General features: G+C 43.2%; 1 pseudogene; it reads left to right on the forward strand.

The window, feature by feature from the left end:
- The first annotated feature begins 2,620 nt into the window (after positions 1-2,620).
- LOC115799913 (armadillo repeat-containing protein 4-like) overlaps positions 2,621-27,068 on the forward strand; it is an 84,880-nt pseudogene continuing 60,432 nt past the window's right edge.

Below are 27,068 nucleotides of genomic sequence, written 5' to 3' on the forward strand. Positions count from 1 at the left end.
GTAATTACTTCCTTCAAACCACCAACATGCCTATAAGACCCCATTCCTACAAGACTGCCCAAAGAAGTCCTAAGATTAATTAATGCTTCAATCTTGCTCAATCTACCTCTATTAATGGACTATGTAACACAGGCCTTTAAGGTGGCAGTACTTAAAACATTATTGAAAAAGCTGTCTTAGCTAATAATACACAGTTTCTAACCTTTCTTTTATTTAAAAACTTCTTGAAAGAGTAGTTGGAAAACAGCTAACTGATCATCTGCAGAGGAATAGTTTATTTTAATAGTCTGAGTCAGGATTCAAAATTCATCACATTAGTGAAGGTTGCAAATGATCTTCTTATGGCTTCTGAGAGTGGACTCATCTCTGTGTTTGTCCTGCTAGACCTCAGTGCAGCATTCATAGTATCTTATTACAAATATTAGAATATGCCGTGGGTATTGTACTGTGCCATAGTGATTTGAATCATATCATAATTGACTCCAATTTGTTCATGTAAACCCTAATCCTACCCTACCTTTTTCTGACTGTAACCCTAACCCTAGCCTGATCTGTGGTCATATCCCTAAGTCTATCCTATTTTCTCACCGTAACCCTAACCCTATCCTGTTCTGTGACTGTAACCCTAACCCTAACCTGTTCTGTGACTGTAACCCTAACCCTATCCTGTTCTGTGACTGTAACCCTAACCCTAACCTTTTTCACATACTGATATTAATTATGGAGTTCCACAGGGTTCTGTGCTGGGAACAATTCTATTTACATCATACATGCTTCCCTTGGACAGAATTATTATAAAGCAAAGCATAAATTTTCATTGCTATACAGATGATATCCAGCTTCATCTATCCATGATGCTAGATGGCACAAACCAAATAATTAAACTTCATGAATCTCTTAAAGACATAAAGACCTGGATGACCAATTAGTTAAACCAAATAGTTATGATCAGGTTGTCCTAAAGGCTCCTTAAAAAAAGCTTCATCTGATACAAAATGCTGCTGTGAGAGTGCTGACAGGGACTAGAAACAGAGAGCATATTTCTCCCATATTCACTTATCTTCATTGGCTCCCTTTTAAATTAAGAATGAAATTTAAAATACTTCTCCTCACTTAGAAGGTCTTGAGCAATCAGGCCCCATCTTATCTTAAAGATCTCACAGGAACACATCACCTCAATAGAGCACTTTGCTATGGGACTGCTGGCATACTAGTAGTTCCTAGAGGTTCCTAAAGGTACAACGGGAGGCAAAGCCTTCAGATTTCAGGCCCCTTTTCTGTGGAACCAGCTCCCAGTTTGGATTTCGGAGATGGATAGCCTCTCTACTTTTAAGATTAGGTTTAAAGCTTTCCTTTTTGATAAAGCATAAAGTAGGGGCTGGGTTCCACATTATGTCTTTTGTCATGTCTCCCTCCCTTCACCCCCAACCAGTTGTGGCAGATAGCACCCCTCCCTGAGGCTGGTTCTGCTGGAGCTTTCTTTCTTTTTAATTAGAGGGAGAAATATGTATTTATTTCTTCATCTATCCAACAACTGAAAAAAGACTTACCGGTTATTAAGACTTGACCATTATTTATAAGGTTACTTACTTTCCTACTTATCCACTTATTATTGTAAATGGGAGCCTATTGAGCTTTTAGTTATTTTCTGTTACAGTGGTGGAAGCTCATGTTAAACATGGCTACAGTTTCAAATCACAAGGTCAGTGTATGCCTGAGTATTACAGTAAGCATAAAGCTCAGACTTCAAACAGAACTAACTGCTCTGTTTAACACATTTTTGCTCACAGTTCTGTAAGATATCAATTAAAGGGAATTTTCCTAATGTGGACATCTCAGGAACACAGCTCTTGCTGTGGGCAATGAAGCTGTGCCCACCTGCTATTCAGACTATGTAACTGCAGGAGCCAAAATGCTTATTTACCACAGTTAATGAAATGAACAGCTGCAACTAGGCCCAGTATTAGAATAGGGATTATAGGGATAAATAAATAGGGATTATGTTTAACTGTGAATCATGCAAAGCTACTCTAGTAGATTCCAAAAACAAAAGATGGAGCTTGAAATGAGTATAAAGGTCCCCTTTGTCTTTGTGTAGTTTCATTTTTTAAAAATTATGTTAACAGCAGCCTGAGTACCATGGAGACACAGTCTGAACATTTAAATACTTCAACTATCTCTTTATTATGGCAGTGAAACAATTTACATGATATAGTTACATTCAGTGCAAATTTGATGGGTCTGCGACTAATGTTTTTTTTGGCAGTATCAAGTAATTTGCTTCTCTCATTCATTTCTTTTGTATGTTATCTGTTAGAAAAATCTTCAGATTGCCTGTTCTGGCTGAGCAACAGTGCAAAACCCAACAGTGGATAGGTCCTCACAGTTGAGAAGCTACAGCAACGAAATAGTTACATGATATCTTTAAAAATGCTGATTGATTTTCTTTCAATTAGTGCATCAGTTAAATTACTTATTGTTTTGGTTTTGTAACATATGAAACAACTGACTCAAATGATCTTTTTAATGAAATGGGGCTCCAAGCCCAGAAGCAAAGAATCATGCCGATGCCTTAAAAGCAACAGTGTTTCAAATGGTTCAGAGTATCCCAGACACTGCGATGGGAATATCATTGACCAGGGCTGCCCAGTGGACCACAGCCAGCTCCGGTACTGGCAAACTGGAGTTCACACCAATGAATGAGTCCTTGTTGAAAGAAATCCTGCACTTTGTGGAGCACTTTAGCTCCCAACACCCACAGGAAGCTGAACATGTGTTTGAGGAGCCACTCCAGTGGAGTACCATTTTAGTGGCATCTGATTTCAAAACAGACTACGACATCAAGTTGGTCTAATCATGAGGCAGGCAGCTGGCTGGCCACAGCTCTCAGTATTACGTGCCTGCGCAGGATATGCTGTCACCATGGTGTCCAAATGTTTTACCTGAGACTTACTCAAAGCTGTGGTCTGTAATTAATTTGTTTTCAGCTTCAGTAAGATTGAGAACATTCCACTTTATTTCATCATATTTTCTGTTCTCCTTTCAGTGCGTACTTTCCTTTGTGTCTCATAGCATGGACAAGTACAAAAACAAAGACTCTGATCTTCATTAAGTGTTTCTGGCAATTAAAGTTTCTCGTTTTTATTCCCACTCAGTGACTCAGATGTTCAGTCCCATGAAAAAGATAGTGAAGGGCATCCACTGTTGCAGCTCTCTCCTCCAACTGTTTATATACGCAGCTTCAGCCAGCTTTCTAAACTGCTTCATCTGGCAGATGATAAGAAGCTGGCGGAGGTTTGGGCATGTCTAGAAGGTAAATTTGGGTCTAATTTGCATCCCAAGCAGTCCAGCCACCAGCATTCCTCCATAACCCACAGACTTAATTTGTTTGTCCTCCTTGTTACTTTCTACAGCCCTCCAATTATGCTGCCACTGGTAATTCTTTACAGATATGTATTCACTTTAGGGCCACTGCCAACAAGAGATACGGTGATATATACACTGCTCAAAAAAATAAAGGGAACAGTCAAATAACATCCTAGATCTGAATGAATGAAATATTCTCATTGAAAACGTTGTTCTGTACAAAGTTGAATGTGCTGACAACAAAATCACACAAAAATCATCAATGGAAATCAAATGTATTAACCAATGGAGGCTTGGATTTGGAGCCACATACAAAATTAAAGTGGAAAAACACAGTACAGGCTGATCCAACTTTGATGTAATGTCCTTAAAACAAGTCAAAATGAGGCTCAGTATTGTGTGTGGCCTCCACGTGCCTGTATGACCTCCCTACAATGCCTGGGCACGCTCCTGATGAGGTGGCGGATGGTCTCCTGAGGGATCTCCTCCCAGACCTGGACTTAAAGCATTTGCCAACTCCTGGACAGTCTGTGGTGCATGGAGCGAGACATGATGTCCCAGATGTGCTCAATCAGATTTAGGTCTGGGGAATGGGCGGGCCAGTCCATAGCTTCAATGCCTTCATCTTGCAGGAACTGCTGACACACTCCAGCCACATGAGGTCTAGCATTGTCCTGCATTCAGAGGAACCCAGGGCCAACCGCACCAGCATATGGTCTCACAAGGGGTCTGATGATGTCATCTCAGTACCTAATGGCAGTCATGCTACCTCTGGCCAGCACATGGAGGGCTGTGCGGCCCTCCGATGATATGCCACCCCACACCATTACTGACCCACTGCCAAACCAGTCATGCTGAAGGATGTTGCAGGCAGCAGATCATTCTCCACGGCATCTCCAGACTCTGTCACGTCTGTCACATGTGCTCAGTGTGAACCTGCTTTCATCTGTGAAGAGCACAGGGCGCCAGTGGCGAATTTGCCAATCCTGGTGTTCTCTGGCAAATGCCAAGTGTCCGGCACGGTGTTGGGCTCCTTGCACAAAGGCGGAGGTAGCGGTCCTGCTGCTGGGTTGTTGCCCTCCTACAGCCTCCTCCACATCTCCTGGTGTACTGGCCTGTATCCTGGTAGCGCCTCCAGCCTCTGGACACCACGCTGACAGACACAGCAAACCTTCTTGCCACAGCTCGCCTTGATGTGCCATCCTGGATGAGCTGCACTACCTGAGCCACTTGTGTGGGTTGTAGAGTCCGTCTCATGCTGCCACGAGTGTGAAAGCACCACCAACATTCAAAAGTGACCAAAACATCAGCCAGAAAGCATATGTACTGAGAAGTGGTCTGTGGTCCCCACCTGCAGAACCACTCCTTTATTGAGTGTGTCTTGCTAATTGCCAATAATTTCCACCTGTTGTCTATTCCATTTGCACAACAGCATGTGAAATTGATTGTCAGTCAGTGTTGCTTCCTAAGTGGACAGTTTGATTTCACAGAAGTTTGATTTACTTGGAGTTATATTGTGTTGTTTAAGTGTTCCCTTTATTTTTTTGAGCAGTGTATTTGACAGATGGACACATGATGAATACAGTAATGCTTATTTCACACGGCCAGTTGATTTGTTATGGGTAGATAATGTTAGCTTTGTTTGGGAAAAACAACACTGTTCATTCAAGGCCAGCTGTTTTGATAGTTCAGAATGACTCCAACTCATTGGATTTGAATTTGAATCACTAAACCTCACCTCTTGTGTTGTTCAGAAAACAGAGAGCCCGTGGTTAAGATTCTTGGTAGGAGCATCGCCTCTGCCCTGGAGAGAGAAACTCTTGCTGATATAGTAAGTCTGGCAGACAAAATGAAGGAGGAGGGCCCAGCCAAGGACTCAGAGGTCAAGGTCAAGCTGTTTCTATTGTTCCAAAATGTGGACAAACAGATCGTTGACAAGCTTCTTAAAGAGATATCAGAGTGGGTGCTTTTATTCAGTCAGTCCTCCACAATATTTCCATTTAAACAGGCTCAACCATATTTGAAGCAACTTATCTGATTGGACTTGGAAGCATGTTCAAAAAAAGAACCACTAATGAATTTGGTGTATTTTTTGTTTTCTTGTGTATTCACAAAAGACCAGACAGGCTGAACCCCAAAGCAGTGACGAATGAAGTGGAGCTATTCAAACTGTTCGGCAGCAAAGGGGATGAAGGGCTGTTGAAGTCGCTGCAATACACATCAGGTTTGAATTTGCTCCACATTTTAGTGGGATGCAAGGAAAGCAGTCCTTATTAACACTAATGCTGGAAACTCCAAACCTTAAAAACAGTGTTCTGCCACCACCAAGGACATGGAAGTCATTACATCTGTCAGATTCCAGTTTACCAAGTCATTTTTTTAGCTCGTGCTTTTTGCTTCATTGCACTGCATTTATCATGCCCATAAAAGTATTTAACAGCATGCACCAAACAAGTGATGAATACAGTCTATGTCGTCTTTTTCTTGGGTTGACTTGACAGCCTCTATAAAACAAAAAAAACAAACAAACAAACAAAAAAAACCTCCCCAAACCAGCTTTAAATAATAGTGGTATCACTACATTGCTCAAATTTATACTGCAAGTAAAACAATGGCCCAACCCTGGGTTCGTGTCTCAAACCTGTTCTCCTGATTTGTTTGTTTCTTCATTTAGGGTGGGGGTGGGGGGGATTAGAATCACAAATTGTTGGATTAAAATCACTGCTATGACCAGACCACTTTGGACAAACCAAAACATTATCTTCATTCCTCTTTGACCATACTTTGGAAAGACAGGGTTGGCGCCTTGATGAATGACCCACTGTCTCTTTGGGTTTAGTTCATGGCTAGCTGTCTTAGCATTTTACTTTTGAAATCATTCATATAATTGAGAATGGCCAAACCATGATACTTCCACCATGTTTCACAGTTGGGATGAAATTCATTCATGCTGCAGTGCAGTGTTTTCCTTCCGTAGAATAGAATGCTTTTCACTTAAGCCAAGAAGCGCTTTGGTCTTGCATTGTTCCAGCTACCTTCTTCTTGGCTATGTGATTTTTAAGAAAGTACAGAGAGCAGCAGTGCTCTTTTTGGAGAGCAGTAGCTTTTTTCTTGCAGTTGTGCCATGCAAGACATTGTCGTTCAGTGTTCTCCTGATGATGGACTCATGAACACTGGCCAGCACTAGAGGGATCTTCAGCTGCTTAGAAATTACTCTGGCTTCTCTTATGACCTCCCTGTCTACCAAATGCCTCACTGTTGAAATGACCTTTGTCTTAACCACTTCTGTGGAATATAAGAAATGCAATTCATTTCCTTCCATTTATACAGAGACTGTCTGACTATGGATTGGTGGAGTCCACAGTCTTCAGAGACGATTTTGTAACATTTTCCAGCCTGATCATCACAGCCTGATTGTTAAGATCAGACTTAAATCAAACAACAACAAAATAAACAAAACCCCTCATCAAAACAGGGTGACCTATTTGTAATCTTGTTCACTGCAAACAATAATTCACATTTTATCTTCAAATTTACTACTAATCTTAGAGATTCACATACTTTTTCCTTTCACAAACATGCCATTTGCATTATTTTCTTCAATGAATTAAATACCATTTATAATATATTGTGTCTCAGTTGTTCAACTGACTTGTCCTTATCTGTTTTTGGAAGTGATGTGAAAATTCACTGATGTTTGGATCATATTTATGCAAAAATAGCAAAACCTGTACTATTATCAGATTTTTCTCTTTATCTAAGCAGAACTATTTTTGTGAGTTTAAGTCAAGAGTGCATAAAGAACATTTTTTAGCAATAAATCAAACAACATAAACAGGTTAAGACATGTGTGACACAGAGCAAAAAAGTGTAGATAATATTAAATTGGGATGCGTAAGCACATTTTAAAACTATCAGAGCAAAGTAGAGACAATAAAGAAGCACATGTACTCAGCAATAGTGCTATTTTCCACACCATTAAAAATTGAAACCACCAGTAATCACTTTTGACATTTTTAAGTCCCTCTGTACATTGTTCCAGCTGGAAGGGGCAGCATATTTAAATAAAGCACAGCACTCTGCAAGATCATGCCCAAAAATAAACTATAAAGCACTGTGCTATGCTGCATCCAACATCTTTAGATAAGGCTATTCTGGAAGAATAGGTCACCACAGTACAATAGAATTATTACATTTTACAATACAATGAGTTGCACTAGACAACAAAAAGTTATTTTTTCAGATGATGGAAATATATATGGTATATAGAGTAATGTCCAATATTTCTGTGCCACCCCTCATTTCTTTGTGTTTTGCTTCCAAGGAGCCAAACTTTATTCCATCCATCCATTCTCTTCCACTGGGGGCTGGAGCCTGTCCCAGGTGCCATAGGGTGATAGGAAGGAACACCCTGTACAGGTCGCCAGCCTGTCGCAGGGCTAACACAGAGAGACAGACAACATTCACACACATTCATACTTATGGGCAATTTAGAATCACCTATTAACCTGATCCAACTAACTACATGACTTTTGGACTGCAGGAGGAAACTGGAGTACCCGGAGAAAATGCACATGCAAACTCCACACAGAAAGGCACTGTGCCACAGTGCTGCCCCCAGACAGTCTTGTAATTTTTTAAAGTGGTCTTGGACAGTACTTCAGTAGCCTTTCCATACGATGTTCAAAGTTTTCTTAGGACATTTTCAGTCCAGTCTTTGTTTCTGACCATTTTCAGAGGAAGGTTTGTTTGTTAAGCCTTTTAACACTGGCCTATAAATCATTAAAGCACAAAGAAAAGCACCTAACTCAAGGGATGAACCAGTGTTGTGTCTACACTTAACTGGCAACTTAGCAAATAACCAAATTTAAAATGTATTTTTAGGGACTTTGTTACAGCAGCCTGTAAAAAAAAACCAAAAAAAAACAAACACATCATTTACTCCAATGAGTTGAATCTGTGAAAAATGCCAAATATAAAAAAGTTTGAAAAGCATAAAAATGTATTTTTGCTCCAGCAAAGTAACTCCGAATGAGCCTTGTGATGCATGCTCAATCATCCAAATAAGGAAATCCCAGAAAGTTGATTCTGTTCATCTGGATGTAGCATTTTCAGGGGGATAGTCATTTCATCACTTCAAACTCAGCTGGCTGCAGGTTTCCCCAACCTTATAAACAGTACAGTTGCATAATGACCAAAACTAGCACCACTGACTAACAATGAGCAGTTTCATGATCAAATATGCAAATTATCATCACCACTGATCAATGTCTGTAACTACCATTCACAGAGTGTTGGGGAATGGCTGAAATCACAGCATTGTAAGCTGGTGAAAGATGCACGGCATTAAAAGGTTTGCTAAACCAGACTACTACTACTACTAATCCTCTTCGCACGCAGATGTGCATAAGGCCGTCACCAGAGCTCGCCATCGTCTGAAGCACATTTCTTTGGTGCAATTTAGCATTGGAAATTGTATTTGGCCAAAAGATGTTCAGAATTCTTTTGAGGCAGCGGTTCTGGAAGACTTCTAGTTTGTGACTGATGGTCTGATGTCATTTTCGATAATTCTGTGCCATACAGGAGAGTGCTCAGGACATTGCTGTTGAAGAACCTGATCTTGGTGGTGGTGCTGATGTTCTTTGCTCTCCAAGTACTTTTCAGTGCTACGAAGGCCTGGCCAGCTTTGGAAATTCTTGCACTGTCTCCTCTACATCACTGTTCCTGCTCATTTTAGATCCCAGCTAAGTGAAGTGTTCCACATCTTAAATTTCTTCCCCATTGATGATGATGGCTGCGTCTGTGCAGCTGCTGTTCAAAACAGGCAGGCAATCATGAGAAAATCTTGTCACTGCTTAGTAAAAAAATACTGATGAGCCCTTGAAATGAGACCCTGGTAGTAGTTACAGCAAAAGAGTGATGGCTTGTCTAACACAGTGCTTAGGAGTGGTTGTTTGGTTTCCTTGATGTATAATTCACAGCAATCCTCTTGGCATTTAACAGCATACACTCTATTATTCTGTTTGTACCAGGGGAGCTGATACTTAGGGTGGACCAAATTTGGCATAGGGACCAAAAGGCAACCAATATCCAACGAAGAGCTTTGGAATGTCCTTTCAAGAAGCCTGGAGAATTATATCTGAAGAGTACTTAAAGAAATTATAAAAACACTTGCCCAATAGAGTTCTGGCTATATGGAAGAATAAAGATGATCATAACAAATATTAATTGTCAAGTTTGTCGCAATTGTACTGACTCTGCCTTTGCTTTATATAATGCATTTCCACATATGTTTGCATATTTTGATAAATCCCTGCAACTATTTACTATTTTCCTAGAAAAATATAAAGAAATTAGGGCTGGCTCAAGATCTGTCTGGTGAAAATATTGACACAATGCACCTGGAGCTTATTTTACTATTGTATAAAAAGCATTTTTTTTTTATTTTTATACTTTGCACTTATTTCTAAGAGAGGATTTCGCATGTTGCAACACCTTTCACTTTGCCAATGGCTTAGCCGACAAGCCTTATGATTCCTCTTACTGTTTCTTCACCTGGAAGTGGTTCGAGTGAGTGGAAACAAGTCCAACCTGAAACTGAATGGGTGACATTGATGCAAATGAAACCTCAAAGAGGAGCTGTGTCTTAAACATAATTCAGCGATTTACATGGTTTTACACTTCCTCTGGGGCTGCCTGCAGATACTTGGAGCTTTCTAACCTCAGCTATTCCAGCTGACATGTGGGCCACATTATAATTGTGGTTTATAGAATTAATGAAGCTGTTTTTCACTTTGTTTTAGTAGGGCATAAAACAGGAGGGGGAGTAGAAGGGATATGAGCAAACAAGAGACCTGGTAACACTTCTGATGAGCAGAAGCTCCACATTTTGCTGAGAACATAAACAAGCAGGTAGAGTGGAATACAAGCAGATGCAATTAACATCAACACGTTATGGTCTGGGTTTTTTTTTAGCTGTGAATTATAACTCTAAAAGCAAAAATGTGTGGGTGCTGAAATGCCTCTTTGTCTTATGAACAAGCTCCTTCTCTAATCCTTTGATTTGATTGCTGATGCTGTGTGACTCATATTCGTAAACAGAGTTGGAATTGTGTAATCAGCGTCTGTGCTCTTCCACGCTAGTGAGCTAGTGTCTGGTTGTCACTGTGCTGAAAAATTTCTGAATTGACCTCCTCCCTGTTCCAACATCAAAACAGCAGAGCCCCATCTCTCCCACCACTCTCCACCTTCACACTCACACTCACACGCACACAGACACACACATACACATTCTCATTTCCAGACATTGAAATATGTGTGATTTATTCAGTAGTGCTATTTCCTGCTTTAGAAATTTGACGACATAACAAATCGCCTCAATAATGGACTCCATCTGCTCTTGAAAATCTGTTAATCATTTAAAAACTTTTTTCTCTTACTCACGCTGATGTTTGTTGGAAAATGTGGCATCATCACAAGCTCATCAGGTCCTTTGAAAAGCACTTACCACTTGCTGTCTGCTTTGCATGGATATCAATTCTGTTTAAGGTATTTCATCACTGTCTAGTTTTTTGTTTGTTGACTGTCATTCTTATCCAAATAAAGTATGAGTATGATTAAGAACAATAGTATTTGCACAGCTTTTCAAAGCAAGAATCAAAAGTAAATCAGTATGAGTAAAAGGATTTACCAGACCTGACATGTAAATGCACTTATAATGTCGTTTTGCCATATTGTTCTGCATGTAAACTACATTTGAGATAAACTATATATGAAAAATATATTTGAGATGAAAGCTAGTCATTTTAACAAAACAATATTATTTATATTTATTTGGTTGTAGCTGACACCAACAGTGCTCAATACTAATAGAAGTATTGCACACTAGCAGAATGGCTCTGTGGATGTGGCAAATGTTTATCGGTCCACCACCTTTTTCCAACTTTCCCAAGAACTGTTGGGCAGATTTCCCCAAAATGTTTTCCAGACATCCATGGTTCGCAGAGGATTAATCCAAATATCTGTGGTGACTTAAGTTCACTTTATCCATCCATCCATCCATCCATTTTCTTCCGCTTATCCGGGGCCGGGTCACGGGGGCAGCAGCCTAAGGAGAGAAGCCCAGGCCTCCCTCTCCCCAGCCACCTCATCCAAGAGGAACCCAAGGCGTTCCCAGGCCAGCCGATATAATCTCTCCAGCATGTCCTGGTTCTGCCCCGGGGCCTAAGAGGCATCCTAGTCAGATGCCCGAACCACCTCAACTGTTTCCTTTTGATGTGGAGGAGCAGCGGCTCTACTTTGAGCCCCTCCTGAATGGTTGCACTACTCACCCTATCTCTAAGGGGGAGGCCAGCCACCCTTTGAAGGAAGCTCATTTCTGCCGCATGTATTCACAATCTTATCCTTTTGGTCACTACCCAGAGCTCATGACCATAGGTGAGGGTATGGATGTAGATCGACCGGTAAATCGACAGCTTCACTTTCACGCTCAGCTCCCTCTTCACCACGACAGACCGGTGCAGCGTCCACATCACTGCAGACACAGCCCTGATCTGTCTGTCAATCTCCCATCCCCTTCTCACATTACTCGTGAATAAGACCCCAAGATATTTGACCCCCCTCCACCTGGGGCAGCAACTGATCCCTGAGCCAGCATCGGCATTCCACCATTTTCCAGCTGAGGACTATGGCCTCAGACTTAGAGGTGCTAATTCTCATGCCAGCCACTTCACACTCGGCTGCGAACCTTTCCAATGTGGGCCGGAGGCCACCACATGATGAAGCCAACAGGACCGCATCATCCGCAAAGAGCAGAGATGAGATTCTGAGGCCACCAAGGCAGGAGCCTTCCACCACTTGGCTACGCCTAGAAAGTCTGTCCATAAAACTTAAGAACAGAATCTGTGACAAAGGGCAGCCCTGGTGAAGTCCAGCACTTCAAGTTCACTTTTTCAATTTTATTTATATAGCACCATTTCACAACAAGTCATTTCAAGGTGCTTTATATTTAAGAAAAATATAATATTAGAGACAAAAGTCCAACAATCACATGATCCCCTATGAACAAGCACATGGTAACAGTAGGGATGAAGAACTACATTTTCACAGGAAGACACAGAACCAGGCTCAGGAAGCTGCTGCAAGACTGTGAGGAAATGAGAAGAGAAAAATGGAGAACATAGAGGGACAAGGACAAACACAAACTATGGGAGAGAGATGACAAAACTTAGCAGCACCTTCAGGTTTTTACTTATCCAGTGAAATAGTTCAACATCTATTAGGTGGATTGGAACAAAATCCTGGCACAGATATTAATTTTCCTTCACGGTCAACTTAACTTTATTGGTCTCTTTGGTTTTCATCTTTCATCACTTTAATTTTGAAATTGTTGTTTGTTTTTTCAGAACTTTGGTCAGTGAACAAATACCTGCAAGATTATTTGCATTCACAACAGCCTCCATCGCTCTTATTCTTAAATATCAATACTAGCACTGAACTGAGATGGTGAACCTTCTACACTGCACTATCACTAGCATGGTGAGATTAGCATTTAGCTTCAAAAGCTGCTCATGTTGGTAGATTTCTAGGCTGTGTCAGCATAGTATACAAATGATGGACATAATTTTAAAACAGTATTTTGCTCCCTTGATCTGTGAACACTTTCCTGATGTGTTTATGGTCTTATTTGCTAGTTTGACTTTTTGCTGAATAAAACTTTATGTTCATTTTGTAAAATATATTCTTTATTAGAGTCCATGTCCAAAGCTTTTGGACATGACTGCAGTTTTTTTTTTTGTTGTTTTTTTTTAAGCCTGTCATGTCTGGTAGTTTTTGCAATCGGAATATGATCCGAATGCTCTGGTGTACCAAACATATTTGCTTTTCCAAGAATAGGTCTGTAAGTTTTCCAATAGGCTACTTTTGTTAATGTTTGTATTTTAGTGGTGGGCGGATCGATCCAAAATATCGATAGTATCGATACAACGCTGGTATTGGTATTGAACAATACTAGCGTGATAGGATCGATACTTTAGTTTGTCTCCTGTAAGTTCAGTGTATTTTGGGAGAAAATTCTCTACTGTGCGAACACCATGGACTTATTTAAAGACGTGAAAGAGCACGAAAAAAAAAAAGATTTGTTCCCGGGGAGAAGGAGGAAGGGTATCCCTCAGACCCAGACCCTGACACGGAGACAGAGCCCACTGTCACAGTCCTTTCAGAGAGGCTAAGAATAACCAGGTAGCTCATATAGTGGTGAAATTGATGTTTCTGTCATCACCAGAGATGTATAAAGTACTGAAGTAGAGGAGTGGAGTAGAAGTACAAGTACTATATCAAAAAATTGACTTGAGTAAAAGTTGAAGTGTTCTTTCAACACCATACTCAAGTGGAAGTACGGAAGTATTCAATTTTTTTGGTACATAAGTATTGCAAGTAGAAGTATTTCAAAAATTGCTATTCAAGTACTGAAAGTACAAGTACAAGTAAAAGTACAAGTACTGTGTATATTAAAGAAAGGCAGTCAAAAGTTTGATTATCATTGTTTATATTATTTCAAACATTTGAAAGGCACAATGTATTTGGCTGAAGCAGCAGTACAATGATAAAAGGCCATACTGTACAAGTGTTTACAAAAAATATAAAACAAACACAAATAAAACATCTCAAAAGGCCAGAGGGGCAGTCCAAAGAGCAGCTAAAATACAAACCTGGACAAGTTAAGCCTAATGGTAAACCTTATGATGGAACAGCCCAGAAGCATCAACATGAAGCATCGAGCTCTTCCATCAACAGGTTAACCACTGCCTCCAGGTCAACTTAATCAGGTTCGTCTCTTAACCAGCTACTTGGAATGCCCCCAGTAGGTCACATACAGGTAGTGCTCATGCAAGAACAAAAGTGATTAGGGCACCTTACAACACACAATGTCTTTGTAAACAGATTCCCCCATAGTATCCCTCCCTTCTCTTCCCCGCTTGTGCTTTTTCCACAGTGTATTCCCTTCCTATATCATAAAGCAGTCAGTTAGGGAGTTAGAAATCTGTTGTTTAGTCTCAAAAGCAGTTGGTTCTCAAGGTTGGAGTCATTTAGTCTTGCTCTTCTTGGGCTAAAGACTAATCCTGCGATGCTAAAAAGCCTCTCGCAGGCGGCTGATGCTGGAAGGGGTGTGTTTAACCTAATAGACAGCCTAAAACACAGCAGGAAAAGACTTGAGCAAGTCCATGTTATCCGCTGAACAGGACAGGTACGCATCTAGCTGTTTGGCTCCATCTTGTGCCTTTGAACCCATCATGCCAGAAAAAAATTCTTCTTCATCAGATGAGCTCGACTTGTTGACCTCAACAGACTGCAACGAGAAGTCTTCAATGTGTTGTTTGATATAGTCCATTCCTAAAATATAACAGTACATTATAGAAAATGGTGAAAACATTGTCAGTATGAAATGATGGAAATTATGACTATGCAGGGCAAGAAAGGACATACACCACTAATAGCCATGTTTGTAAGCATTTGGTGTATGATTAATATGCAAATCTTAATTGAGCGTGTTCCCTTTCTTACCTATTTTGATTGTTTCCTCTTCCTGTGTCCAATTGGTCCGGAACTTTGGAAGCAGAATAGCGGCAGCCACCAGCTCCGGGTTTTCCATCATCGGACAACGTTTCATTAGAAGTTAAGCGTCACAATAAGACAAAAACACATGCGATGGAATGATTCATCATTCAATATTAGTCATTAAATTCAATTGTTGTACAAGTAGACAATATATACCAGAATTGCAATTCAATATGATTACAATATCATTTTTGTAGTACTTACATGGGAATATTCAAGTCTGTGCAGATAACTCTCATGGCTGCCTCTCCCTTCTCTTTGACAATCCTGAGCAGTCTCTCCACAGCCATGAACACAGAGTTCCATATTGTTGCAACCGGTCGCACAAGCTGGAGGGAGCAAGCATCCTCCACAGTTTCAGCTGCTGTTGAGGATCTTGACCACCTATTCCACAGTGCATTGCATTTGCCAAATGTTGAATAGTATAATTTCTTGTAAGAGTCATTGGACACTGCCTTGTTGGCATCGGTAGTGGCTATTAGATTAAGAATGTGGCATGTACAATGCTGGTGCTTAGGAAGCTGGAACTCAAAACCATCATCCTCATCCAAAAGTGAAGATGCATCAACAAACTCAACCTCCTCCTCATCTTGGTCTGTTTCTTCTGCCTCCTCCTCCTGAACTTGAGCACCAGCACTGTTATTTTCATCTTCAGCAAAGACTTTGAAGGCTTTGATGAAGTTGGAGCCATTGTCCGTGGTTGTTCTTACTATTTTTCCACGAATTTCAAACTCAGCATGGATGTCATTAAGTGCGTTTGCCAGAAGGTCGAAAGTGTGAGAGCCTCTTAATCTTTTACAGGCTAGGGCCACAGAGACCCTTTTTAAACTTTCAGGATTCAGCCAATGGGCCGTGACCCCAATGAAACTACGCCGCCTGACTGACCAGCAGTCAGTGGTTGTTGCGATGTAGTCCACAGTTTTCATGGCCTCGATAATTTTGATCTTCATTTGTTTGGCAGCATCATCAATCCTAGATGTGAGTGTGTTTCTTGACATTATTTTGGTATTTGGCACTAGGTCAAACACAAAGTCCCTAAAATGTTCCTGCTCTACGATGCTGAAAGGCTGAAGTCCTCGGACAACATAATTCACAATGGCCTTGTCAACCGATCTATGGGCCGCTGTCCAGCTCTCTAATGTCGCTGCTTGATGGAGGAGGAGGAGGGAGTTGCTGTCTTCCTCATTCATTTAACTGATGTTAGATCTTCATATCTTTTCAAGTGGCAGTCATGCTTGCTCTGAAACCAGACGAACAGCTTTACTTTTTCAGAATTATATCAAATAATAAAAGCCATATCAACACAGGTGACTAGTGTGCTGTGATACTATGAATAAAAGCAAAATCAATTTAATTTAAAGGGATTTATCCACTATAATTCTACACTCAAAGACAAAGGGAAACAATCCCACAACAAACAATCCATTACTGATATGCTAATAATCTGTCTACTTGCAATACCCTGTAGCAATAGGCCTAACTTGAAATGCAGACAAGGCCATCACTTTGAGTTGATTGCCCCAAAAAAGTAGGAGAAACAGTCATAAACTGACCTACTTGCATCACAAAATGCCCAAATTAGCCATTATCCAAATGGCAAATTATTGCGGAATAACAGAATTTAACTGCTAGCAGACAAAGATTCACATTCACGGCATGTTGGGGCATGCTGATCACACCAACGGACAACGTTATAAGGCAACATTACAAATTAGTAAAACTAGATATGCATTAGCAATCAATAGCAATTAATCTAATATTATTTATTACTCCAGTACCACAACCATGAACTGACCCTATATGCTATAATGTAAGAGGCTATGAGTATACAGCTAGTCAGCTAGGCTTGCTTTAGGTAACGTTAGCTGCTATGTCCTGAGTGAACAGGAAGAACTGAACTAACGCTTACTTACATCTTCGTCGTTGTATTTATTAGCAGTAACTTACCTTGATATGTTTCTTCAGATTTGATGGGGAATTTTTGAAGGCCATGATTTCACAATGTTTCGGGAGGCAGAGTTGGCACTTCATTCGATACAAGTTGTCTTTTTGTCCGACAAAGGAAAACATAGAGCAGGGGTGGAGGCTTTCATCACCCTCGCCAGGATCAGTCGAAGTCTTAGAACATGGTGTTGGTATTGGTGTTCCTGGGACATCATCCATCTCGATATCGGACAGTAAGCTGACGCGTTCTGTCCTCAATAGTTGCAAGCAACAGCGTGAAAGGCAGAGACGAAGCCTGCGTTTTTTTTATAGGCTTGATTGCTCAAATCGCCCAATGATGAGCCAGCTTCATAAACCGTAACAGTGCCATCTACCGCTCTGGCATTGATACTATGACTTGGGGATGATTAATAACGTTTTAATAATAGTAACGAGTAACGATTCAGCACGTGAAAAATATATGGAGTAAAAGTATTAAATTAATCAAAAATATCTAGTGGAGTAAAAGTGAAAGTAGGGGAAAAAATATATACTCCAATAAAGTACAGATACTGCATTTTAGTACTTAAGTACAGTACTTAAGTAGTTCTACTTCTTTACTATACATCTCTGGTCATCACTCTGGTTCTTCGGGATTAGTTAATATTAAAATGTAACTTATCATCTTAGCTGTTACTTCAACAGACTTATTTCCTATAGACAGTATTCAGGCAGATATATATTCAGCCCATTACACTATGTTAAATTACTTTATTGAAACTAACCCTTTGTGCGGACTCATCAACTCTGTAACAGACTAAGTCTATGAATATAATTGTTTTAATACTTTATCTTTATTCTCGATCGAGTCTGCATTAAGAGAATAAAAACTCAAACTGTCGGGAGCAGGTTATCTTCAGAGTTTCAGTTCCTAATCAGCTGGAAGCGCCATGATTTGCGCGAAACGCCCCTTTTAGATTGGTTAGATGCGGCCAACACCACCCTTTCATGTTAACCTGTAGGACAAACCTGCTATTAATTAATTATATACACACACACACACCCCCCCACACACACACAGTGGTCCTGAGTCCGGGACCAACAAACCTCACGTCACTGCCAGTTTGCTGCCAGTATCGAGGGGCTCCGTCAAAATGTTTTTTATGCTTTATTCCCTGATTAGCGACTAAAAATAGACCTGCAGTAGAAACGCATTTAGGATAATGCTTGTGAATAAAAAGCATTACAGCGTTAAGCTCATGCAGCCCCCAGTATTTCAACAAAAACAACCGCAGCAGCTGTTTCAGTCTGTCTGCAGCGCAAAGAGGCAGAGCCCTTACTGAGACAGTGAGGTCAGGTGGAGCAACTGGGAAACAGGTGGAGATCCTTCATCAACCACCTGATCAGCAACATGAAGAAAAGAGAACTTTGTAGCTGCTCCATCTACCTTGTTTCCCACAGAGAAATCTGCAGTACGGAAGTTAAAATATGCAGATGAATTGTTAACACGAAAAATTATTTTTTATCTGATTAATTAATAGAATAATTGGTAGAATACTTGATTGCTAAAATAATCAATAGTTGCACCCTATTTGTCCTCAGAAAGCCATAGTCAAACATTAGTTTTCATCACCAGTGGAGCTATGAAAGGCCTTCAAGAAAAAAACTACAGGTGGCTGATATTCAAATGCAGGAAATGCTTTTAGCAGCTGATCGATGAAACATCTGGATTTTTTTTTTTTTGCGTGTATACTTTTTATGTGATTTCTGCAAACCCATTAGTGAAAGGAAACAGCACTCTCCGCTCCTTGCCTCAGATTCCTGTGGAAGTTCCTGCCTGTTTGCTCCGTAGCAGTCTGGTCCTCTGTCGCCGCCCTGCTATCTTCTGTTGGAGTCCGCCTGCCCCCCACACTCGCCAACCCTGCCACCACTTGCTTCCCCAGGATTCCCTCCTGTACCCCGGATCCCTCCATCCTCGCTCAACCTGTGCTCCGCAACTCCTCACCTGGTGACTGTGGCAACCCCTTTTCACATTCCCATTTCATATCTCACTGTAAATAAACTAACACCTTTTCACTTCAGCGACTGCCTGTGTGTCCACTCCTTTCCCCCACGCCTTGACAGAATGATCCAGCCACAAACGGACACCATGGACGCTAATCCTATCAACCGGACCCTGGCCATTCAAGAGGAAACTCTCCAGCGCCATGATCACATGCTCCGCCTGATCTCCAGCCAGCTGGGAGCAACCACCCAACAGCTGGCCGACTTAAAAGGTATGTTGGAGACCACCATGTTGCCTGCGCATTCACTCCACTCTGCTTCCTCCTCTCAGCCATCATTGCCTCCGCCTGGAGCAACTGCCACACCCGGGCCCGCAGAGGTTTCTGAGAAAGCCCTGCCCACACCAGAAGTCTTCCATGGTGAGTTGGGGAAATGCACGGGATTTCTCACCCAGTGCTCCTTAGTCTTCAGACAACAAAAGAATGCCTATGCCTCTGACTGCGCTAAAATTGGTTTCATGGTTAACCTTTTTCGAGGAAGAGCGCTAGAATGGGGACACGCCGTGTTGCGGGGGGGATCTGTCTTTTCATGTCTTCCTGTCCAGATTCAAGGAGGTTGTTAGAATAGATAAACGTTTAACTGTTTTTCTATGTATCACAATGTGTTCATAAACATGCACATGACCATCAGATTGTAAGCACAAAACATACTCACACACACCCGGACCCTCCAGGTGAGGAAAGCAGGTAACGCCTGTTTCCTGACGTCACACACACATACACACACCCCCCACACACACTTACGTGATGCTAAAATAAAAGCACCGGCAGGAAGAAGAAAGTCAGACTCTCTTTCAGAGGCACGTGAGTGTTAGCTGACTGAGACTCTCCCTGCAGGTAAAAAATCAACTACGGGTTTCTGTGTCTTTCTTTATTTAACGGTGGTCCGAACCTAACATTTTTTGGTCCTTCGAGAGCCGGGCGGGCAGTGAGGAGGTTTTCCCAATGACTACGGAGGGACGCCGGCAGACTGTCCGGACAGCCAGCTGCAATAGAGGCGCTGCACAAAAGACCTGGGGCATGACGTTTGTCGCCAGGCCCGGCTTCATAGGTTTCTCCGCGGTCGCTGGGAACGCTTTCCTCGAGACCCGATCCACCAAGTGAAGACGACAGAAACCAGGTAGGACAAAACGTGGACTACTGAGTCGGACCGGGTCCGATTGCCATTATAACTTTAAGGGAAAGTTGGCTTTTCAGAGAAAACTGTAGTCTACGTCCTCCGAACCGGGTTCGTGAGGTAACCGGCCGGAGCTTTTCAGGGAAAAGCACAAACAAATCGTACACTACTGAGTCGGACCGGGTCCGATTGCCAGGATAACTTTCAGGGAAAGTTGGCTTTTCAGGGAAAACTGTAGTATACGTCCTCCGAACCGGGTTCGTGAGGTAACCGGCCGTTGTAACTTTCAGGGAAAGTTCGCTGTTCAGGGAAAAGCGCCCTCAGAACAGGGTTCACGAGGGGCACCGGCCGAAGTAACTTTCAGGGAAAGTTAGCTTTTCAGGGAAAAGCAAATAAAGCATAAAACGGTACCGTAGGTGTTCTCGCCGAAAGGAGAAAGTAAATTGGTAACTCCCGCCCAACGGAGAAATTTTAATTTGGCCTTAATTTGGAATTTTGGTGTTCTCACCGTAAACAAAGATTTAAAATAGGCGCCATAAATACGCGTATGTGTGTGTGTGAAAGTGAGTGAGAGTGAAAGCCGCCATTGAAGTGGAAGCAGCAGCATGAAGAAAATCTAACGGTTTTCAACTTCATGGTCTGTTGAAGTACACAGTGAAGGGCGGATTTGGGTTTAGGTCTCAATAAAGACACGTGGTCTGTACGAGACAAAGCACAGGCTGATTGTATGTCAGGAACAATGGGTAAGTCCTCGTTGAAATGCGAGGCCGCCGTATTAGAGGGCGATGTAAAATTTATGGAATGGGATAAACAAGGGTCAACTCAATATAAATAAATGGAAGAAAAAATATGGGTTTAAGGGAAACTTGGTAGTGACAGAATGTGAAAACTTAGTAACACAGCTGCAACAAAAAGCAGCATTTTGCAAGAAGGCGCAGTTGGAACTGCAGTGTGCTAAGTTTTGGCTGTTACAGGCTAAACGCCGACAGGAACAGCGGAAGGCAAAAGCCACAGCGTTAAAACCACCCACACACGTGCATGCAGCTGTAATAAAGGCAGATGAGAAAACTCACATTGTATGTAGATCCCAGCAAGACCGTAGTGGGCCTGACCCTGCGGCACCCGGAGCCGCGCCATGTTTAGAGGGGGGAGGAGCTAACGGCGTAAAACAAGCTGCGCCATGTTTAGCGGGGGGGAGGAGCTAACGGGGTAAAACAAGCTGCGCCATGTTTAGCGGGGGGGAGGAGCTAACGGCGTAAAACAAGCCGCGCCATGTTTAGCGGGGGGGAGGAGCTAACGGGGTAAAACAAGCCGCGCCATGTTTAGAGGGGGGAGGAGCTAGTGGGACAAAACAACATGAGACCCAAGCAAGGGAAGGCTTAACAGCTGTTTCTCCCACAGCTTTTTCTCCCATTGCGAGCCGCACCAGAAATGGGGAACTTAAAACACTGGCGCACATAGATGTGCATGCCACACCTAAGCCAGCAGGTTATCCCGTTTTATCATAGTACGGGCATGAAAGGGATTGTTTCAATTGTGGAGGGCCCCCACCCGCACTGGAACCAGTGGCACAAATCTTCCCCATGCTCCAAGTCCCGAACCCAAACACAGGGACAGCAAGCGCCCCTCAACCTCCCACTATTTTGGTTTACCGACCTTGGACTGAGACTGAAATGCAAGAGTCCGTTAAAGGCTTAACCCCACACAAAATTGACATAGAACAATGGGCGACAGGAATCTTGTCTCTCTCATTTGATAAATTTCCCTAACAATTTTGGTGATTGTTGGTAGGATCCAGTGAGTTCTTCCACAAAGAAGTGACGAGTCACTGGCCAGCTGAAGAAAAAAAATGCTTCAGTCCTCCTGCATTTGGAAATTATGGAGGAACTCGAATTTTCACCCTTTGCTGGACAGCTGCCTGGATTCAAGGACCCTGCCTTAGAGGCACAGCCATAACACATATCGAGTGAGAAAGATTCCAAATAATTTAAAATGGGAAAGTTTGATTTAAAAGCTAAATCAAAAATTGCATCTGTCACTGTCAGAGACGAATAGACATTGGGAGTCTGCTTAAAAGGGTAACACCCATCAGCGAATGGGTGGCTTTAACCTAAGGTGATTAGGCCTCCTTGAACGTGTCCTTTTTTCTGTTTTCTTACCTGTGAGAGACGTCTCACTGGGAAAAAATGGAGATGGGAACGCAGGAGTAGAAAATTAACAGTTAAAGAACTCTGCGTAGAGCGCAATCTTAGCGGAGTTTTGAGCGGCAGAACAGCTGATGCCCTAATTAATGGAGTGGCGGTTTTGGGGCCACCTCCATGTGTTGTTACTTGTGATACCTCATCTCTCAATGCCCTTTTTTCAGGCAAATTTATAAGCGCTGAAAATCTCTGACCCAGATCTGGACTCCTGCCCTCCGATCAGACATCGTCCGGACCAGAATGATCGTTGATGCATCGAGATGACAGATGTTACAACTGCAGCCTGACGGGTCATTGGTGAACTGAATGTCCACAACTGGTGAATGGAACGTGGACTAACCAGACTGTGTCACACTGATCGGAGAGGAGGACTTCAGACAAGTCAGATGAGGGCAAGTTGCTTGATCAGCAGAGAAGGGAAGTCAGATAACACCCACACACACACACACACACACCACTCACTCATTACTGGCATCTAACACACACACAGCACTAGCACAACCACCTGAACCACAAACGAAGAAGCAAATGATGGCCTTTTTAGGCCTGTGTAATTATTGCAGAGCATGGATCCCTTTGCGTGCAAGCAGTATGTGCAGCAGCACTCGCTATGTAGGCCTCCAGAGAACTGGTGCTTTTCCACTCACTTACACTTGAGGTGCTGCTCGTACAGAGTAAAATGACATTCTTATCCCCAGCCAGACACCGGAGCTGCATAGCGCTCCTGTTATCGCAACCACACATAACTATAGAGGGCTGCATCACTCTAAACCCAGCCACTCTGCTACCAACGCCACATGACGGCGACCCTCATGACTGCAAAGTGCTGACGGAACAAAACAGCAAGCCCAGCTTAGACTTGCAAGATGAACCACTGGCGAAAGGCCACGTTGTGTTTGTGGACGGCTCAAGCGGGAAAAATGATAAAGCAAAACAGAAACGGGCTACGCTATAGTCACCAATACCACCATAATCAAAGCGGAGAAACTGCCCTCACACCTCTTTGCTCAAGCAGCCGAGTTAATCGCATTAACCGAAGCATGCAAGCATCATGCAGGTAAAGAAGTCACGTTTTACACTGACAGCCAGTATGCCTTTTCTGCCGTATGTTCGTTTGCAGCACAGTGGGCGAGAAGGGGAATGCTGACCTCTACAGGGAAGCCAGTAAAACATGCTGAACTGTTTAAAAAACCTATTAACGGCCATAAAACTACCATCAGCCCTGGCCATTTGTAAATGCGCGGCACACAAAACAGGCACAGACTTGATAGTATTGGGAAACAGCTACCCTGACAAAGCAGCAAAGCTGGCCGCAAGTGGTAAATATGGCACCTCAGCAATTACACGACAATTGTGGAACGCTTGTGACCCGAAGTGCTCCATGAGATGCAGCAGCAAGCAAAATTGAAGTGGAACAACTTCCTAGGTCACTATTCAAAACAGCAGCCATATTGATACATGCTTTAACACATGTATCAACAGGGGGGGATAGTGAGTAAGACCTATAAGTATTGCTTAGTCGTAAAACCTAGGGGTACAGCTAAAAAAATCACTGTTTTTATCATCCGCAAGAGCGTAGGACTCGTTGAAAGAACGAATGGTCCAGTAAAAAATAGACTAAGGAAATGTATGGCAGAAACGGGAAGGCCCTGGGTAGAATGCATAGACTTAGTAAAAACATACATGCATGTGACCCCCAACAACACAGGGATAACCCCCTATTAGGCATTGTTTGGCTGACCTTTTAGACTCCTGGTGTACACAGAATAACAACAAGCAGAGGAAGAGACAGACTTGAGTGATCGGATGAGAAAGTTGTTCCAAAGCAAAAATGTTGTTGATACAAATAAACTGCCGGAAGGCTCTTCTGCTTCTCCACAGGAACATCCGGTAGCGGTGGGAGACTGGGTCCTGGTCAGAGTGATCAAGAAGAAGTGCTGGAACCAACCCCAGTGGGACGGACCCTACAAAGTACCACTGACCACGCCAACTGCAGTCAAAATAGCAGAGAGATCCACGTGGATCCACCTCAGCCAGTGCAAAAGGATTGAGCCAACCAACGCTGAGTAGGGGATGGAAGTCGGGGTACAAAGGGGGGGGTGAGCCCTAGGCCACCTTCGTCTCAAACCCGTGAAGAAAACAACTGAATCCCCCACTAAATAGGGATGGCTCGTTCACATGCAATGACCACGTGGAACTGGATCTGCACCCTGGGCGCACTGATGACCATTGCGACTGCAACACAAGAGTTGAGCGCCTTTCGTGCAATGGTGATGCAGAACAGAGTGGTTTTGGACTTGCTGGCCGCCCCGCAAGGAGGAGTATACACCCTGCAGCAGTATGTGGAACAGCAGACACCTGGAGGGAGTCAGGACTGGCTCTCTTGGCTGACTACTGGAGCTTGGTGGCAAGCCCTGCTGAAAGTCTTAGGGCCACCAGGGGTCAATCTGTTACTGTTTTGTTTATTTTTCAGTTGTATTGTTCCATGTTTAAGGAAAATGATGACGAATGTTTTCCTTTCAGCTTTCTATCAGTGTACCCTTGTGCAGGGTGGGCAGGAGGGTGAAACAGAAGACCAAATATGAAACCCCCATTGAAAATGAGAGACCAAGTGATGGGGGTGGATGTAAACTGGTTTTCAAACTAATGTTTAAAATTTGCAAATGTATGTAGGTGCTTCCCCGAGTGAGACTGACTAGCAGTGGCTGCCGTGAGCGGCGGGGCCGTTGAGGAATTTTCCTGTCTTGAAAGAATAGAGAGTGACTTTGGGTCAAAAGAAGGATAGACAGCCGCATGACAGGTTTTTCACCTCAAACTCATTCAGGATTGTATGTGCTATGTTCATGATAAACAGGGAGGAAATGTTAGAATAGATAAACGTTTAACTGTTTTTCTATGTATCACAATGTGTTCATAAACATGCACATGACCATCAGATTGTAAGCACAAAACATACTCACACACACCCGGACCCTCCAGGTGAGGAAAGCAGGTAACGCCTGTTTCCTGACGTCACACACACATACACACACCCCCCACACACACTTACGTGATGCTAAAATAAAAGCACCGGCAGGAAGAAGAAAGTCAGACTCTCTTTCAGAGGCACGTGAGTGTTAGCTGACTGAGACTCTCCCTGCAGGTAAAAAATCAACTACGGGTTTCTGTGTCTTTCTTTATTTAACGGTGGTCCGAACCTAACAGAGGTGTTCGACAAAGGGACCTGCCCGGATGCCGCATCGCAGAAGCTGGTCAGCATGAGACAGGGGAAGAGAAGCATGGCAGAATTCTCAGTGGATTTTCGGATTCTCGCAGAAGAGGCCTGTTGGGAGGAAAAGGCGCTCAGGGGAGTGTTTCTGAATAGTTTAAATGATGATCTCAAATATGAACTCGCCACCTGAGATCTGCCACGATCTTTGGAGGCTGTGATTTCCCTGTGTATCCGCATAGATGACCGCTTGAGAGCGCGGCGGGGCCAGAGAAACTACAGTTCCCATCATGCCACTCACCTCGCTGCTCCCGGAGAACGGAAGGACTCCCTGGAGGAAGACACCGGGGACAAGGCGACTCCTGGTGGCTCGGAGGAGCAGCCCATGCAGCTCGGACGTGCACGGCTGACAGCAGCAGAGCGACGTCGGAGATTGGCGGAGGGTGAGTGCCTCTATTGTGGCAAAAAAGGACATTTCATCTCCTCCTGTCCTGTGCGGCCAAAAGCACCAGCCCGTCAGTAACGGTGGGGATACTGGTGGGTGAAGTAAACTCCTGTTCCTCCCTACTCAGATTCACGCTTCAGGTAAAAATAAACCTCCCTCTGGTCAGTCACACAGCTCTAGCCTTAATTGATTCGGGAGCAGAGCAAAACCTCATGGATCACGCTTTAGCCCGTCAGTGGGGTATCCCACTCATAGAATTAACCAAACCACTCCAGGTTTTGGCCCTAGATGGTGCCAAACTCTCCGAAATAACCCACAAGACTCAGCCGATCTCTGTCACCCTTTCTGGAAATCACTCTGAACAGATCTCATTCTTCTTTTTTGAGTCCCCGCAGACACCCATCATCCTTGGCTTCCCATGGGTACAACAGCATAACCCGCACATTAACTGGGCAACTTAGAGCATCTCGGGATGGAGTGAGCAGTGCCACCAGCAATGCCTTAAATTCGCCACTCCTTCTGTCCCTCGCTTCTGGGGGGGGGGGGCACCCAATCTTTCCGGCGAACCCTCGGATTACCACAACCTCGCCGAGGTGTTCAGTAAAGACCGGGCTCTCTCCCTGTCTCCTCACTGACCCTACGACTGTGCCATTGATCTTCTGCCTGGAGCATCCTATCCGACCAGTCGCCTCTACAGTCTTTCTCAGCCCGAACGGGACGCCATGGAGAAATACATTACCGAAGCCCGAGCGGCTGGTCTCATTCGTCTCTCCACATCTCCACTCGGGGCAGGATTCTTCTTCGTTGAAAAGAAGGACAAGACACTACACCCATGCATAGACTACCGGGGCTTAAATGAAATAACCATTCGAAACAAATACCAATTGCCTCTCCTTACCTCCGCTTTCGAGCTACTGCAAGGCGCAACCATCTTTTCTAAACTGGATCTCCGCAATGCTTACCATCTCGTCAAGATCCGCGAAGGGGACGAGTGGAAAACGGCTTTCAACACTCACCTGGGCCATTTTGAGTACCTCGTCATACCTTTCGGATTAACCAACGCCCCAGCAGTTTTTCAGGTCCTTGTGAACGATGTGCTACGGGACTTCATTAACCATTTTGTGTTTGT

Source organism: Archocentrus centrarchus, chromosome 20 (assembly GCF_007364275.1).
Source record: "Archocentrus centrarchus isolate MPI-CPG fArcCen1 chromosome 20, fArcCen1, whole genome shotgun sequence".
NCBI lineage: Eukaryota > Metazoa > Chordata > Actinopteri > Cichliformes > Cichlidae > Archocentrus > Archocentrus centrarchus.